The 18043-nt window shown below is 46.0% G+C and overlaps 1 long non-coding RNA gene across 1 annotated transcript in view; it reads right to left on the bottom strand.

The window, feature by feature from the left end:
• Positions 1 to 760: 760 nt before the first annotated feature.
• Positions 761 to 18043, bottom strand: part of LOC142590694 (uncharacterized) — a 58047-nt gene continuing 40764 nt past the window's right edge. The window contains exons 2-5 of the long non-coding RNA XR_012830220.1: positions 4468 to 4745; positions 3183 to 3391; positions 2429 to 2835; positions 761 to 894 (exon numbers count right to left, since the gene is read on the bottom strand). This is a non-coding gene — a long non-coding RNA (uncharacterized LOC142590694). The remainder of the gene's footprint in view (positions 895 to 2428; positions 2836 to 3182; positions 3392 to 4467; positions 4746 to 18043) is intronic.

The following is an 18043-nucleotide window of genomic DNA, read 5'->3' as shown; positions in this document are numbered from 1 at the left end:
CAGTGTTACAATAGAAACTTTACTGTGCTACAACGGTGAGCGTAAAGTGTTTCTAATGATTCATGATCTGCGGCGACAGCCAACGCTTGGCAATTACTGCCGCGGGCAACAGCGGTTGTGTTGTGGTAAGCCAAAGAAATAAAGGCGGTCGAGTATTGCAACAGAGCATAGTAAAAAGCCATTCAAAATAATCGGAGGTGATATGCTGAATGACTCGAAAGAGCGCGAATGAAAGCCAACAGTCCATCAGTTCGCTTCGTTCTACTTGACAAAGGTGCTTTTTATTCTCCGCAGGTTCGCTGTGGTCAAAAAAAGTTTAAGAACCTGAAGGACACATTCGCGAAGATTCGAAACCAAATACGAACAAGCATGAAGTGCGGAGCCGGTGCTACAGACATTGCCACTATCAAGTGGAAACACTTTCTGCCCATTCAAGCCGTAACGGAGCCAATTTCAGAAGAGCTAATGTGAGTGGAGCAATTTTCCAAAATCTACACGAGCATTTGTAGCCTTGCTTGTTATATGTTATCCACGCAAAAACCCAGGAGGGAACAAAACCTACACTCTCAAGTTAGCAACCTTTCAGAGTGCTCTCCTTCTGTGTAAATATATTTCTTGCAGGCTCTATTCAAGCCTTGACTTCCTTCCTGAAGAGTAAGTTCCTGAACAATGTTCTTTCTATCATGTACAGGTTGCGACTCCTGCCAGTCATGACTATATCTAAAATGAATTTATTACAGGGTTATTGCCCAAACTTAAGCCGTCAAATAATTATAGGTTTATTCATTTAATAACTGTTGCGCACTGGAAACAGAAATCTCCAGGACCAAGCTGCGCTGCCGGGAACTTCTGGCTCCTCAGTTCCGTCAAGCAGCCCAGCAACACCAGCAGTTGCTGCAAGTGAAAGGTAAACAACTTTTAATATAGGCATACAAGACTGCAATCACTGAAATGCCTTGTAATCTGTACAAACATGTCATTTACACACTCATTTTTACAGCCAACCAACAGAAGATGACTTAGACTCTGACACAGATAGGTAGGTAGAACACTGCGACTCAACCTTGTTCACTTCTCATGTAGCACACGCTACCCTCTAACCGCTTGCTACAGTGCCTCTGGAGTGAATGCATTTCGCTGCTGAGAGAGGTTTAATTTCTTCGAAGGGCTCCAAGGCGGAAAAAAGCACGGCGGTGACCAACGAAGCAACACAGGTAAATCAACAATGATTACATAATACACAACTACTAAATATGTTTCAACTTGCAGCCCATTGAAAGCCCCTCAGCATGCTGCTGTAACTGCTGCCTGTATGGAGCACCTTCAGGCGGTGCGGACTGAGAAGCAGCAGAAGCAACAACCGCAGCGGGAGCCACAAGATGTCGTGTGCCATACGTGCATGGCACTTGCAGCACAGCTGGGAATGGTTGGCCCGAGAGACCAGTCAGATGCGATATTCGAATTTCAAACATTGATGTACCACCGGCTCCAAGGAGCCATGAATGAAGAATGTTCTCAATAATTTTTTATATGCTTACTTCATCCACACACTTTTTTTCTACTTTGCTTCACCAGTGTAACACTAAACTTTTTACTTCTGTTCATCTGTTATGCATCTTGTTTCTTTTTTTCCTTACTTGATTTAGACTGTATCGTCCAGTGTTTCATGCTTTTTATCTGTAATCATGTATTCAAATGTTACTTATTTTGAGCTGAAATTCTCCCTTCTTGTATTGCGTTTACAAACGCACTGTAAAGAATAATATCCCCTTCGCACAATGCTCAGGGGCCTGTAATGTATCTTTAATAAACAAACATTTTGGATGGCATTTCTTCCTTTGGCATTTCTTGCTTGGCCCATTTTTAGATTTACTGATATATGGAATATGTCAGGAAATATGGTTTGTGCAGTACTGAAAGGGGGTGGTATTCACCTGCAACTACCAATGAAAACTATTCAAATTTTTACAACCAGCATTGTTAGAAAGCCAGCTGTTATGGTGTTAACTGCTGAAACCTTTTTCATGATCTGTGATTGCATGTGCCTTTTTGTCTGTCACAAGTGCTGCCAAATATATAGGCGCAGACACAAGTAAACAGAGCATGCTTTTCCGTTCTAATTTGCAATAAGGCCTTTCCTATTGACATGAAGAAACACTGTTTACCCACGAGGAAGAGCACTAATGTCTACCAGCAGCCTGCACATACCGCAGATGCCACTTTCAATTACTGAACACGTGAAAAATATTAGAAAGCAAAAGCGTGCTCCATTTGCTATTGTCTCCATCTATTGTCTCCATATTGTTCCAACATGTGGCAATTAACATCACTTAAACTACTAATCATAAAATCAAGCTATTTGCGGGAATAGTAACTAAGCAGCAGTCCCAGTTTTGTTCGCAGATATTTCCACAACATGATTACCTACCTCGTTGGGTGATAACCTATGGCACAGGAGTCAGTCCACCATTCTCGTCGCTTCTTGCCTCCATATTCCATCGGTTTGACGTCTCTGCCAATCTTCATAATCAGTAGTTCCTGGTGGGCAGTAAACTGCACGAGAGGAAGCTCTTGTTGTCATCAGAAAATTGTGCAAGTATACACACGCTCATGTAATGCCTCTGACGTTTTCATCTTTGGCTTTAAATGGCCGGCGCAGGATGCGCCACATTTGAGCCAGGATCCCAAAGGCATTTTCGACAATTCGTCGAGTCCTGCTCAGTCTATAGTTGAAAATTCTTTTTTCTTGTAGATGTGAAAACTGTCTTGGTGCTCCCTGAACATGTGGTTGCTGAGCTTGCCCGTCAACACAGTTTCCAAACAAAGGGGGTGGACCTGCAGAAGGAGCGCCGCTTCAGTTTCCTTATAAAGTTGTCTAAATTCGCAAGTATAAATGATCACCAAGTTCTAGCACACTACATGTTTACCGCAACAAGTGTGCTACAGATAATCACTACCTATCAGAAATAACTGCCATGGTAACATTTAGAGTAGTTTAGGTCAATGGAGGAAAGGATCTTTCCATGCTTGTATACAATCCCTCATTTGCATAAGTTGGCAGCATTGGCTGATGACAGATATATTGCGAGACCCTTAAAAGTGTGTAAAATCACTCCTCGAGGTCTAGCTAATTACTAGTACTGTAATGGCCAAGAAATGACGAAGGTAATGGTATTACTTACTCTTCCTTGCATACGGCCTCATGAGGTAGGTTTTCAGAGGAAACGCTTCGTATCCTACAAAGAAGTAGGGCGTGCTGCCAATGTCGGCCAAAAGAGAGTCTTCAGGAATCCCTTGCAGGCTTTGGTCAACTCTCTTGAAGAATGGGCTCCGGCCAAAATTACCCCCAACTTATTCGCTGCCATTGTGGCCTACTCCTGCAAACAAGAATCTAAGAGTGGAAGGGAAACAAATGTTGTTATATTTATATGATCTGGTTCAAGGAAACATAGGCACATTTAACTTGCTATGGCTGCCATGTCACTCATATAAAAACTAATCATGACAGTTCGACTGTTGCATACATCAACAGGCAGCTCAAACACCAACTAAAAGGTACAACTACAACCTTCCTCCTACGTTGAGGGGTTTAATAGGTGACAGAGCTAGAAAGGCTCTAGTCAGAATCTGAGAAGGTCTAGCCGTGCCTTACAGTGGTTAGTAAAAAGCAAAACGCGATTTTCAACTTTACTCGAAAGGTGTTTTTGTAAAATATGGTTGCATGAAGTATATCTCTATGTTTTCATTATAAGTTCTTAAGAAAGCATCTCTTACTGGCTGCTTTCTGAAATTAACACTACAGATGACTTCCTAGAGGCCGTATATGATTCTTATGCATCTACAACATGCCATCGTTCTCTCTGGGATTGATGAGACCCACAACTACACATAAAAAAGCTGGCAATTACCAAGAAAAGAAAATCAGCCAGGCACAGCATATACAACAGCTCCACGCACTTGTAGGTAAAGCAACTGTACTTGCATACCTGCAGTGTGCATCACTGATCGCAAGCATCAACTTGCTGAAAGCATTCTTATAATTTCTCTCCACACTGCCTGAATTGTTCGGGCACTCAATATTGACATGCTTTCCATCTATTGCGCCTAGGCAGTGTGGCATGTTCCAGATGCGTTCAAACTCCTCGGAGACCTGAGTTTAAGACAGAAAAAAAAACGCAATTGATATGTTAAGCACAAGCCGCGAAGATAATCTCGAGTGGGGGATGTGTAACATGTTCCATGTAGAATAGCAGTCCTAGAAGTCGTAGTAGTGATTTGTATCCTCGGCAATGACACCGAGATTATTTATTCTGACAATTATGCTTTTATGCAGAATTTTTTGTACTAGTCGATTTAGTTTCAAGGACAGTGGTCATGAAGTTGAGTGCCTGACTTACATTTTATCGATACTGTCAGTGGTTTTCGCTCTATGCAGTATGTGCAAGGAAATGAGATCAAAGAACTTACCCTCAACCATTCATCCGGAGATGATGGTGTTATAACGTATATAGAGCCAAGCACTTCCCAAATGGCCAGGCACACCTCTGAAACAAGGTTGCACGTTGTGGACCTGCCAGCCTTGTCCTATCTAATAATAGCGCTCGTACTGTGCTCCTGTTTGTCCCTGTGTCATTTTTTGCGCTATGTATCCCAATCTGTATCTATCCCACCAACACGCCCAAGCTTCTTCCATGCTAAAGAAATCAAAGGCAGACGACCGCAGGGTATCGCCAAGAGCCAGCAATCTGAAAAGAGGGAAAGAGAAGGGAGAAACAAATTATGCTACACTCGCTATGTAAGTCTTCATGTGTACTGTGGTTATAAAGCGATGGATCCAATCGCCTCCAGTTCCAGCAGTTGTTTTCACTTGTTAAAATGATAACACCAACCGTAATCCACATGAAGTTCAAGAACCAACTCATCAGGCGCCGAAATAATGAAAGGAAATGTGTTTTAAATTCCTCGCATTCTTTCAAGTTATGCTGTATCCGTTACGAGCTTCACAGTATCCCTGATATGACCAGTAGTCTGTTTTCGGAGCAAAACAAAAAGCAAAGCAATATTACAGCATATGTACAACAGGGCGTGTACAACAGCAAAAATATGTTCTCATCACCTAATAACTAGCGCCAGGCGGTGGTCTGGAGGTATAGCGTTGCGAAACCGCGTGTCTTTTTGTTGTGATGCGGGGGCCAAGGAGCTCCATCACTGTGTCACCGGAAGTGAGAAGAAAGCACATACAACGCCCTTGTGTCCCCTATGATGAGTGTTTCAACGCCAAACGTGTACCGTGAAATGCTTCTCTCGTTTAAACCGCTTCATTAAAGGCACTTAATTTGCGCAGAAATGGCATACAACAGTCTTGCGTTTTCAATACTACGTATGGGTGATGTACTTGCCTGATTCCATCAATTACTTGGAAATCGGCCCCTCTGCAGCATCGGCAACCTATAACAGTCAACTTACGCAAAGCTCATGCCGGTAGTGCCATTTGGTGCCTATACATATTGCAGCTTCAAGAGTAAATCGTTCCAGAATAGACAAAAGAAGCGTTCCTCCATCACTCCGCGCAAGAGATAGCGTAACTACTTTTCTTCGGCCATCTCAGGGTCTGTTCTGCCGAAAAGGCGGGTCATATCTTCTGCAAACATGGCAAAGCTCTTGTTTGCTTTTTGACTACGGGATTCGAGCAGGCGCTGCGCGTTGTCTCTTCTGTCGCTACTACTAGTGCATGTGTCTAGCAGCTGGGTGGGGAAGGCATCCCATGTGGTCAAACTTCTCTCCTGGTTCACAAACCACGTCCACGCACTGTCTTGAAGCGCAAAATAGACATTATCCAGCTTTTGCTGGGAGCCCCAGTCAATATAACTGGCAACACGCTCAAATTGTTCCAGCCAATCTTGGACATATTCAAAATCATCACCATGAAACGTTTCTGGTATTTTAAGATTCTGTAGCGTCACCTGCGATGAAGTTGCAGTAGCTATGGCGGAAGTAGGTAGACGCGTTCCTGTAGGGTCCTGCAAAGGGTTGAACTCGGGCGTCAGGCCAAGCAGGCGGCGACTGTACCGATGAACAGGAGTTTCGACCAACGCAGGTGATTCCGCGTTTGATGTATGGCTTCGCGAAGGGGTGCCGAGCATAAGGCAATGCTAACTCGCACCTCTACCAGTGTCACAGCCTATCAGGAGACGGGAAAGCCGGTGTCGAGGACGCGTAAAAGCACTTTATCCGAGCAGCCAACGTGACGTCGTTGTCGTCTCTGTTTTTCTACTCACGCGCTTCTTCGAAGTCGTTTTCATCGCCTGGCACATACTCGCGGCGACCATATAGGATGTGGCACTATGTATATAAAAAAGAAGCGATGATAACAGGCACCCTTGTCTGACTTAGCGCTGTACAGGCATGTACCCACCTACTGATTTGTCCATTATCAACCTCGTCGTACATCCGGTGGAAGCCATCCACACACATGCGCTGATCACATTACCTACATTCACATATTTAAGCATAGATAGAAGCAGATTGTGTGGCACGCGGCCGAATGCCTTCTCAAGTCAACTTGCAGCATGGCGACACTGAGTTGCATTGTGTCACAGGATTCAAGGATTTTTAGGTTTTTAGCGCACGAAAAGGACCGAAAGACAGAGGACGACGCTGACACACCGGTAACTCCTAACAATTGTTTTTTTTTATTCAACTAACCGGTACACATAAATATAGGGAACAGACAGCAGCGCACGCATGCACATATGTACTGGTTTTGAACAAATGAGATGGCAACGGGACATGTGCTAAAAAATCTTAAGATGATATCGAAGATGAGAAAGGCTACCCTGCATAGGTGAAAAAAAAATATTTGTAACTGCAAGATTAAAATGCTATCTCCATCATGCCACCCTCTGTGTCACGCTTAAAAATCGAATTCTTTTTAAAAAAATGGGTTTTACGCGCCAAAACCACTTTCTGGTTATGAGGCACGCCGTAGTGGAGGACTCCGGAAATTTGGACCACCTGGAGTTCTTTAACGTGCACCTAAATCTAAGTACACGGGTTTTTTTGCATTTCGCCCCCATCGAAATGCGGCCGCCGTTGCCGGAATTCTTTTTTGGAAGATCGATTGAAGGCGAGTTAACACAAGCGTTGCCCAAACTAGCGATATTCGCGGCTTCGATAATCTGACGTGTCTTTGCGTTGGGCTTCTTCCTATCACACTGCACTGATTATAACTGGGACAACACCAATCCTATCTGCAGTGAAAAGCCAGATGCCCCAGTTCGCACATTATTTACGTGTTCACGCAACCTATCATTTACGCACCTTCCTGTTTGGCCGATGTATTTTTTGCCACAGGACAGGGGTGGTGCGTATGCGACATTGTTCTCACAAAGAACATAGCCTTCCATGTGATTTTTCCGGCAACCGTGCTTCTCAGAACCACAGTAGGTGGCCTTGCACAAGTTGGACAGCCTAATTGGTGCCTAAAAGATGAAGCTTACATTTGCGTTATTGCCAATCTTCAGTCTGTGTGAGATATCGTGGATGTACGGTATTATTGCTCGTTTCTGTTTCCGTCACGCAATTTCCAGCGAAGTAAACTGCTCATCCTGTCGCCCGCGTTTTAAGATCTTAACCCATTAGGGACCGGTTTCTTTTTTTTTTTTTCTTGCTATCTTGAAATAAATCTAATATATTAACTTACCTTTGTACTAATAATTCACATGCAAAAAATTATTACTCTTGCCTAATTAGTTCTTGAAATATTGCCCGTGACCATATGGTCACACTGGGCCCTTACGCTACAGCAAAATACGCGAAGGGAAAAACATTTATTTCAAGCCATGAAACATCACAGAAAACCTGCATAGCGAATAGTCGAGCACTTATTTAGTCTGACATGGTTCAGATCATGGAATACACATGCCGTCGTCATACTTTGTGCATTGTGTGTGCACTGCACTTTTGCAATTATCTCAGGCACACCTCCACCTCTTGCCATTACGTATTGGTGCAACAAATTGGGCCACTTGGTCATACCGCATACCAGTCAGGACATCACCAGTCTTTGGGATTCTGCATTGACCAGGTCCTCTATGCTTATTCTCCCATCGCATCAGGTAGCTTTGTGCAATTTGCCTGCGGAATTCCAACAGCGTGACGTTGAACCCTGTGCTACGAATTAGCGCTCAAGCGTTGCTGGCAGATACATCACAAAGTTAAGTGAAAATCGGCCACCACTTCTTTTTGCCAGGGATTACAATCTTATGGGAGCCTACATTTGCATTCATCTGGTCTGTACCTACCATAAAACTTGTACTGAGCAACAGTGTTTTTTGAGGGCCACCTTGATTTGCTTCTTCTGAACACGCGAGTACCTGTCAGCAGATGACATTGGCTCTACGCCGTGAATGGTGCTTACGATCGTTACTACAGAATTGTCCATCCAGCGGACTACAATTATCCCATTGTCACTCAGCACGAGCTCTTCGCTTCCGCGTGGTTGGCGCTTGACGAATTGTGGTCGAGTGATAGGGCACTCTTTGGGAACACGGTTCTGCTTCACTGTGCCCGTGTCTTTGTAGCTCTGTGCCTTGAGATGCCTGAGTAGCGGCATGTCTGTGAATAAATTATCAAAATAGAAAAATAAAGGAAGGTCGTGCGTCTCTGCTGCGAGTTCATCCACCATTTGAAGAAGTGGCACCGCTGCTTTTCCGAAGTCCTTTTCATATTTTTCAGATGTTCCGGGATCCCCTGCTTGCCTTGATACACTTTGAAGTTTACAAGGTATCCGTTCTTGGCATTTAGGCACCATACTCTATACCCGAAGCGGATAGGCTTTCCGCGTATAAGCTGTTTACAGCCATGACGACCATAATACTCAATCATACTTTCGTCATAGCTCAGGTGACGCACAGGTTGAAAGTGCTCCTGAAACCTCGCTTTCAATAGTGCCGTCGATGGACGCAACTTTGCCAACCTGTCACTAAGAGTTAGGCTTGCATTTCGCACAGTGCAGGAATCGCATTATCTGTACGAAGCGATTTCTTCACATAGCATTGTACGCCATCATGTTGCGCATATCCAAGCCGCTGTCCCAATGGCACTTTTTCTCTGGCAAGCGGTTTTAGGCGGACAAAACAAGCACTCCAAGAAAACCTCATTTTTCTTTCGTAACCTCTGGATCGGGCATATTAAAAATAACGCATACTGTATTGTTGGTTCGACTAGCAGCTCCACGACGGCTTCGTCAAAAAAGATTTCGAACATTTCAACAGGTGAAAAGTCCCTGTAAGCAGCAAAGTATGGCAGGGAAATAAGCCAAGGCTTTTCTGGAGATCACCGTTCGTCCACTTACAAGCAGTGGATAATTTCGCAGGAATGGCCGCACCAAATACAGCAGAAGAAACCTCTAATGTTCTGTCACCTAGCCCGCTGGGGTCGCCATCGTCCGAGTCGGATCCACCAATGCAGCGTCCATCAGAGAAAACAGTTTCAGCGCCGGCTCATAGCTGCCGCCCGATTAGATTGTCAATGAGCCCGCCTGAGTGTTCCTCGGCCGACTCTTCACCAGAATAGGTGCTAGCCTCTCGAATGTCGATATAAATCACTTACGCGTCGTCATCGTCTTCTTCGAGTATCTTCGCTATTTATTCCAAAATCAACCTATACAGACAATAATATAAGAAATAACTACTGCGGGAACGTGCCAGCAGGCGTGTAAGAGATGAGAATGCAGTTTAAGAAAGAAATAAAAAGTTAGGTAGCCTAAAGGCCCAGCGTGACCATATGGCAACGCGCAAGATAACATGCTCATTCATCGATAAATCAAACATTAATCTTTCACAAATGCTCATCGAAGGTCACATACTGAAAGAGCAATATGTAGGTAAGGATATCCGACTATTGCTCAAACAAGTAGTGAAAAAAAAACACATCACCCCTTGAAGGGATAAATGGCGACGCTACTCGCACATCAACACTTATTACCCGCGCTTGCGAGGGGCTCCCACAAAACGACTTACACCTGCTGCCACTTGATATCCATAAAGGGAACTCTCATCTGTCTAACGGCATGTCGAAGGCGATTTTGGTGCCGTTTTGCTAATCTTAATTAAATCAAATCCACCGTGCAGACTAACGCGACCATATGGTCACGCTGGTCTTTAATGGTTTAAGGAGACCTTCGGCCACAGCTGGGATGATATACTGCGCAAAACTAGCCTGTTGCAGGCGAGCCTCTTGCGCCAGGAAATTGGACAAACACTTCTGAGTACATGAGCGGCAAAGCGCATTCATTAGGGTTGACTTTGCGATGCCCCGCCTAACCGCTCTCGGATGATGTTTTGTGAGGGACACCAGATGTGCTGGGCATATGAACTGAGGGTGGACAAGCCGCTACGGTCATTTTCTTCAGGCCACTCTGAGTGGCCCTGCTAAACGCATACTTGCTGGTAAGCTTCATAGTTCTTTTTTTCCGCTGTGAATCAATGTTTTTCCTGTACAGATATCTCAACACAGTCCTTACACATTTACTTTCTTCCTTATTCCCCAGTCGTTCTTTATTATCAATTTTACTGTGAGCTTCCCTCCCTTCAAAACTAGTGCAGTCCATATTGACACGTGTACTTGTGTTTATCGGGCGACACGTTTAACGGCCTAAAGGCCCAACCACACGCGGTGAATCGTGTGCGCCTGGCTACGCGTCAGGCGTCTGCGAGGCCGTACGCGCCTGTCCTACCCGTCTAGGGAGGGCAGACGCGCAGGAATTGCGCGCGTCAAGGAAATCTTGAGCTTGGGCGTCATTTTGAGCGTATGCGACGGACATGGCAGCGTCTGCGCCGATGTCACGTGGGCCGCATGTACGCTTCCGGCGGTTCGAAAAGGTTGTTGAAGTTTCAGAATCGTGCGGAGACACCGGGAGTCGCTGCTGGTTTCGTGTCGATAGAGCACAGAGGCTATGGAGGTGATCAACAACGAAGCGCTGATCGCCTGCGTTTAGTCTCGACCTGCGCTTTGGTAGCAGGCGAAACACAACCGCCACTAGAACAAGCACATGACGAGGTGGTCGTGGATCGTCATGCCCAACGCTGCTGAACAGGTGAGTGCTCGGAATTTCATACGGGCGTCATACCGGAGCAGTTTCAATCGTGATCGAGCCCGATCGGGGTCGGATTTTGTGATCAGGATTGCCTGTACCGCGCAATCTGCGTAGAACCGATCGTGTTCGAGAAATTTGATCGCGCTCGATCGCGATCTAAAGCCTAGCTGTGTGGCACTCGTATAAGCTGCCTCTCTCATCAGCCGACTCGCAGATGTCAAAAACGCGTTTCATCTGGGCATATGAAGTTATCACAGCGCTACAGAAGTGAGGAAGTCCCTGGGGAATACATTTCAGCGCCTGGGAAGACGTTTCAGAAAGAAAAAAGCCGCACCGTGCCAGTCGACATTCACGGCGACGTCACATGGCTATTTTTCGACCAGATGATGTTTCTGCCCTGCACGATGAAGTGTAGACCGTAAGTGATCTTGAAGTTTCCATCTTAGCCGGCGTGTTAAAAATGAAACAAGTAATTCTAGTGCTTTCCCTTTACCACGGTGACCGGCGATGCCGTATGTTTTGTATTATAGCTGGCAATGCACCGCACTTATGGGAATCGACTCAAAATTTTGCTAGCACAAGTAAGTCAACGCACAGTATGCATTATATTCAGCTTTGTCTACTTGGCGATAAAATATTTGTGCTGCATCGCTGCTCCGATTATCGCATATTTCCTTAAATGTGATCCGGTAAGGGGACATACAAGCGGTACAAGGATAGAATAAAAGCACTTCTTGTTGAGCTTGTTATTAGCTGTTCATTATAAAATATGAAGACGCCAAATAAACAGACACACACAAGTCCCGTTCTCTTCTCTTGTGTGTGTCTGTTTATTTGGCGTCTTCATATTTTATAAAGTACAAGGATAGCTTTGTATGTTTATTTATTTAGGTACCCACAAAGCCAGTCTGGCTTTGCAGTGGGGTGCAGAGAAAGCAGAAATGCAGGTACAAAATAACAAGTAAAATAGCACATAAAAACCTAACAATAAAGAATAAGACAGAAGTACAGAGCATATCACATACAAATTAGCAGGATGAATAAAAAGAAAAGGGCTTGCATGATGCACACACAAAAACAAAACAGAAAAGATGCAAGTAGTTTTTTTATTCTGTGCACTGATCCTAGAAGGCAGCGTGCAAGTCAGTGGCCAGTATTTAACCGAGTATTGCATGTTTCTATATTCACGTGTGTCTTGGGCACTGCAATGCACAGCTTTAATTTTGCATTTTGTTGCGTGCCAGCAGTGTGCAAATCGGTGCTTCATCACAGACCCTCAAATATTACCTAGCTTGCTTAGGGATTCATTCAGTGTCATCATGCCGTATGAATAAATGCACCATAGTACTGACGACATTGTCAGCTGTGTAACTGATAATTCTTCTTTTTGTGTCTGCTCAGCAGTGTCCTTACCTAATTATCAGCCTGCGGTTATTCGGCAGATCTCAGGTGCTGTGGTTACTAGTTTAAGCGAAGTTTTCACGATGTTTGTGTAGAACGTTGATCCTGCTTAGCAAAATTCTCAAGGAAAGACTACATGATCCAGTTAAACACATTCGCACTGCGCAAAAAATGATTACTGAAATTTCACATGCCAAAACCACGATCTAGTTACATTATTTTATTTGGTATTTGCGTTACGTCCGGTAGTGGTCGCTCGTACAAGACAGTAGCCAGTAGTCAGCTGGAATGACAATGGTTCAACGACTACATTAATATCAGTATGATGCATTCAGTAAGAGCTATTTGGCAAGACAGTAGGAGCAGCGGTGGAAAAGTCCAGAGAAGAGGCAAAAAACCTTCTGAAAGGACTTGCTCGCTAAGATCAGCTTTGCTGGGCCAAAACACCCTTTACAAGGCAGATGGCAAGAAGACAAACATTACTATACGTACTTTCCTAAATACAAACAACAAATGCACTGACTACTACGTACACAGCTTCACACTGTGTTTAGACGTACATTCAGGTAAGAAAAACAGTTTGGAATGAGATGAAGTTTACAAACAAGTGAAAGGAAAACAAAGTTACAGGTCAAGAATGTTTCAAGCAGAAAAACTAGAACAGGAGAGAGCCTTATGCTAAAGCAAGACCTAGCAATTCTACTACTCTATGTTTAGAAAGTGCAAGCATAGGTCTTTCAACATGAAATTTATTAAGTGACTAAGTGTAGTGGAATGCTTGCTGCTAAGTATTTCAAAACTGAAACATTCCAAATATCATGCACTGTTCTGAGTAGAAGTAATCACTAGGCATTAGGCAGGCAGATCTCATAAGAACTGCTTGAATGCATCACAAGTAAAAACAGAAAAAGATACTGAAGTAACCACGTACTCCCAAGAAGATAAACCGAGCAAAGAACGTTTATTACGGGTATCGCGGGATATATACCACACAGCAAGAAAGAGGGGAAGGTACAAATACAAAGTAAGGGAAGAAAGTGATTACAGCAGGTTAGCCCAGCTTCATAGACACGTGCGTTGCCATGACGATACAACAGTCTCCTCTTCTCTTAGGGAGAGAACCTGTCAGGCGGACGTCTCGAACCGGTTGAACTTCGTAGTTCCAGGGTTGTGGTCTCATCCATCGTATTCGCACTAGCGGTCTTGTCGACAGCTCTGTCGCCTCTGGCTGAGAGACGCGGCTGCACTTGCTCCGAGTCCTGCACCACCACACGCGGTCGCACTTAATCCAAGTGTCGTCGCATTAGTTCACCCTCCTGTCGCTAGGCAGTCACCATACGAGACCCCTCTGTTGTTTGGACACGTGCTTGAGTCCATGGGTCTCCGAGGCAACCGTAGTTTGCACCCAAATTGGTTTATCCTTCTGCAAGAAAACATTGGCAAAAGGGTAACTGTAACGCTCTGTTTCTGACGGCAACAAGTTATATTATCGGGAGCGTAGCTCACGCCCCATCAGCAGCATAGCCGACGTTTTTCCGCCCGACCGCGGCGTTCGTCGGTAGTTGTGCAAGATCCTGGCCAGCCGCGTTTTCATTGATCCTTGCCTGTTTTTCTGCAGACTGTTTTACGGTACGCACCGCTCGTTTCGCCAACCCATTCGATTGAGGATGATATGGTGCAGTGCGCATGTGCTTGATTCCATTCACCGTAGTGAAAGTCTAGAATTTCCGGCTTGCAAACTGCGGCCCATTATCGTCGAAATCCCGTAGCCAGCCTTCCTGCATCCACTTCCGCACCACAAGTAACTCCTCATCTTAGGCCGTATAGCGGGCCAGTTGTTTGGCTGACAACACTCTACTGTCCAAACAGGCGGTGACAAGTACGTACTCCCAGTCATCAGCGCCGTCCTGGTGTCCGGACACTTCCTCGGAAGGCGATGCCCGTGGCAGGCAGCTGAGTGCATCAGCCGGACCATTCGCCTTGCCGTCCTTGAACTTGACGATGTAGGAGTAGGTGCTCAACTGGAGGGCACAACGCTGTACGCGGGCGGCCGCCATGGCTGGAACTGGCTTATCTGGATTGAAAATACTGACTAATGGCTTGTGATCAGTCGGAAGTGTGAATTTCCTACCCAACAAATATGCCCGGAATTTCGCCACTCCAAACACAAATGCCAGGGCTTCCTTTTCAAGCTGCAAATACTACCGCTCTGCGTCTGTGAGTATGCGGGAGCGGAAGCCAATGTGTTGCCTGATCCCCTCAGCTGAGCCGTGAGAAAGGACGGCTCCAATGCCGACTGATGAAGCGTCACATTCCAGTACCAACGGTTGGTCTGGGTCGTAATGGGCAAGAAATTCTGTTTTACTTATCAGTGCTTTGACCTCTTGGAACGCCTGCTGCTCGGCAATGCCCCACTTCCACTCCGTCCTGACGCGCAATTATTCCTACAGAGGTGCAAGGATCGTGGCTGCCTGCGGTAGAAACTTTTGGTAATAGGTGACCAGACCAAAAATGACCTTAACACGGGCACTCCCGTGGGTGTGCCGACATCCAGAATAGGCTCAAGATTTTCCCTTTTGGCATGCACTCCCTTATCGTTGATTTTGTAACCCGAAAAATCAACCTCATTCTCACGAAATGTTGACTTCTCCCAATTCAGCAGCACCCCGAACCCGCGGAACCTTCCCAGAACTCGGGGTACGGTGGCGGCGTCAACCGGCTTATCTGCAATGATTACGTCGTCCAAATAGACTTGTACTTCGGGCAGTCCTTGCAAAATTGTTTTCATGCGTTGCTGAAATAGCGCTGGCGCAGAGGCTATTGCGAACGGAAGCCGTGTGAAGCAAAAAAAGGCCCCGTCGTGAGCAGTTGTGATTCTTCGTCTAACGCAATTTGACTGTAGGTGTTCCAGAGATCGATAGTTGTAAAAACTTCCCCGCCGTTTAACGTCGCCAAGATGTCCTCTATGCGCGGGAGAGGATACTGGATCGTATGGCAGGCTTGGTTGACAGTAGTTCGAAATGGCCGCATAAGCGATTGTTTCTGTTACGCTTTACCGCCACTACCACGGGTGCCGCCCACTCCGAGTGTGCGACCGGGGCAAGAATTCCATTTTCAGCCAACCGATCAATTTCGGCGTCCACTTTTGAGCAGAACGCTTTCAGCACCGGCCGTGCCTTACAGAACCGAGGAACAGCATCATCCCGCAATGGCAAACGGGCGGGTGGTCCCTTTATGAGCCCTAACTCGGGTCGAAACACGTCGGAAAATTCTAATAAGACTTGAACGCCACTGCCAACTTCACGAATGGCTGCACTCTCATCTTCCTGCGTTGCGCTGAGCAGCGGCTCCCCAAGAAGGTCCAGCGCTGTGATGACGTCGTGACCACACAGGTTCGGCCCGGAACTACTTAGCACCGCTAATTTGGTCTTCGAACCCAAGGAAACGTCCAGCTGTAACTGGCCACGCACCGGCAGTGGTTTAAGGAAGCATGACAGCTTGAGCGGCGATTCTTGCAGTTTCGGCTAGGCATCTGGATCCTGTACGTAGGTGGGCCAAGTGATCATAGAAACCGGCGACCCTGTGTCCAGCTGCAACTAGATCGCTATTCTATTCCAAAGTAGAGTGCACATTATCGCCTTTACGGTGTGAATGTTTCCAACGAAATTTTCTACCGTTTCAACGAGGAACAAAGCTTCTGATTCCGGATAGTTGCAGTTTCCTGCTGACGGATGCACGGCATTAATTTGCTGGTGTGGCCACGTGAACGGTTCCCTCGTTCTGCTGTCTGCTTGTCCGGGACACATCTTGCGAACGTGACAGCGCTGGTGGCACCGGTAGCACTTCGACGAACAGAACCGGCACGTTCTGGGGTCGTGCCCTGTTTTTCTACACCTGAAGCATGGTGGCCGACGTTCACGTCATGCATACACGTTTCTTAACATGTGTACGCCTTCGTCCTCAGGCGCAGTCTTCAATGTCTTCACATTTTCTTCCGCCATTTCCACTGGTAAGGTGATTTCCTCTGCTTCTCTTCTTGTTAAGGATGCCTTCGAAAGCAGTTGACGACGTACCGAGTTGTCTTGCAAACCACAAGCTATACGGTCCCGGAGCATCCTCTCAAGCGAATACCGAAGTTGCAGGTATCCGCCAATTGCCAAATGGCTACAAGAAAATCTTTGACTCGCTCTCCTGGCATCTGGTTGCGTGAGGAAAATTTGTAGGATTGGTCTATTTCATTGGGGCTGGGCGAAAAATGCTTCTGCAGTATGTCGAGGGCTTCATTGTACGACAGCTCATTCACCTTTGTTGGCGCGTAGCGTCCACTAACAAGGGCCACCGTGTGAGTGCTCAGCCCTGCTACTAGCCATGCTCGCTTCTTCTTTTCTTCCGTGATGTCGTTGCCTTCGAAGAAAGCTTCTAGCCGCACTAGATATGCCGGCCAGTGATCGGTAGCTTCCTCGAACTCCGGTGGGCTTGCGCATCCGACCATGGCTACCGGGGTGTTGCTGGTGGGGCGGCAGGCTTATCCCATCCTCGTCGCCACTGAAGTAACCACGTACTCCCAAGAAGATCAACCGAGCAAAGAACGGTTATTACGAGTATCGCGTGCAATATATAGCGCACAGCAAGAGAGAGGGGAAGGTACAAATAGAGAGTAAGGTAAGAAAGTGATTACAGCAGGTGCGCCCAGCTTCGTAGGCACGTGCGGTGCCATGACGATACTACACCAACAAGGGGGGTATGGTAGCGCGATTCAAAGACGGGACAAAAGAAGACACAAAGGGACACACACTTCTTTTGTCTTTCGTCTTCTTTTGCCCCGTCTTTGAATCGCGCTACCATACCCCCCTTGAAGATGCATTACCAACAAGCCCACATTGGAACCCTCGTGAACGATACAACAGATACAAAAGCTACACTAAGCGCATGCAGAAAATGTAAATCCTGGTTGTGTAGGCAAGCCACTTTTGTTCCTACAAAACTGACTCAGAGCTTCAGTGTTCTCTCATAAAATTACACACTAAAACAAATGTGGACGGATTTGAGTCTTCATATATTTTTGCATCCAGATTGGCCCATTATTTGCACATTGACAATATGGTGCAAACCTTATTACGCTCACATGCAGTATATCCGCCAACCTTCCACCAGTGCCCTCATCGAGTGAGGAGGAAAGTGCTGCAGGCATCTTAATAAAAAATATGCCAGTTTTCCGATCTGGCAACACTTGAAGTGCGATCACCGTCAAGTGAAGAGTCACAAGCGCCAGCATAGACTCTGTCTTCGGCGTGGCTTGAGTCTTTGGAGTCTCAGGGCATTTTGGAATCTCTTGAATCACCGATGTTTCAAGAAGTTCAGGTTCCTGAGTATTCTGAGGCACACCACAGCAGGCCGCAGTGACAAGCATCTCTGGCTTCAGCAGGCAGTCGTAGGCTCGATATGTTGGGAAGCATTGCTTCTGAAGCAACGTCAAGAGGGAAGAAAAGGAAGAAGAAAGATGAGGGTCAGCTAATATTAGAGGAATTAGGCAATGTTTCAAGT

This window comes from Dermacentor variabilis, chromosome 8 (genome assembly GCF_050947875.1).
Source record: "Dermacentor variabilis isolate Ectoservices chromosome 8, ASM5094787v1, whole genome shotgun sequence".
Taxonomy (NCBI): domain Eukaryota; kingdom Metazoa; phylum Arthropoda; class Arachnida; order Ixodida; family Ixodidae; genus Dermacentor; species Dermacentor variabilis.
Note: the sequence above shows the minus strand (reverse complement) of the source record. Positions and strands in the feature narration are given on the sequence as shown.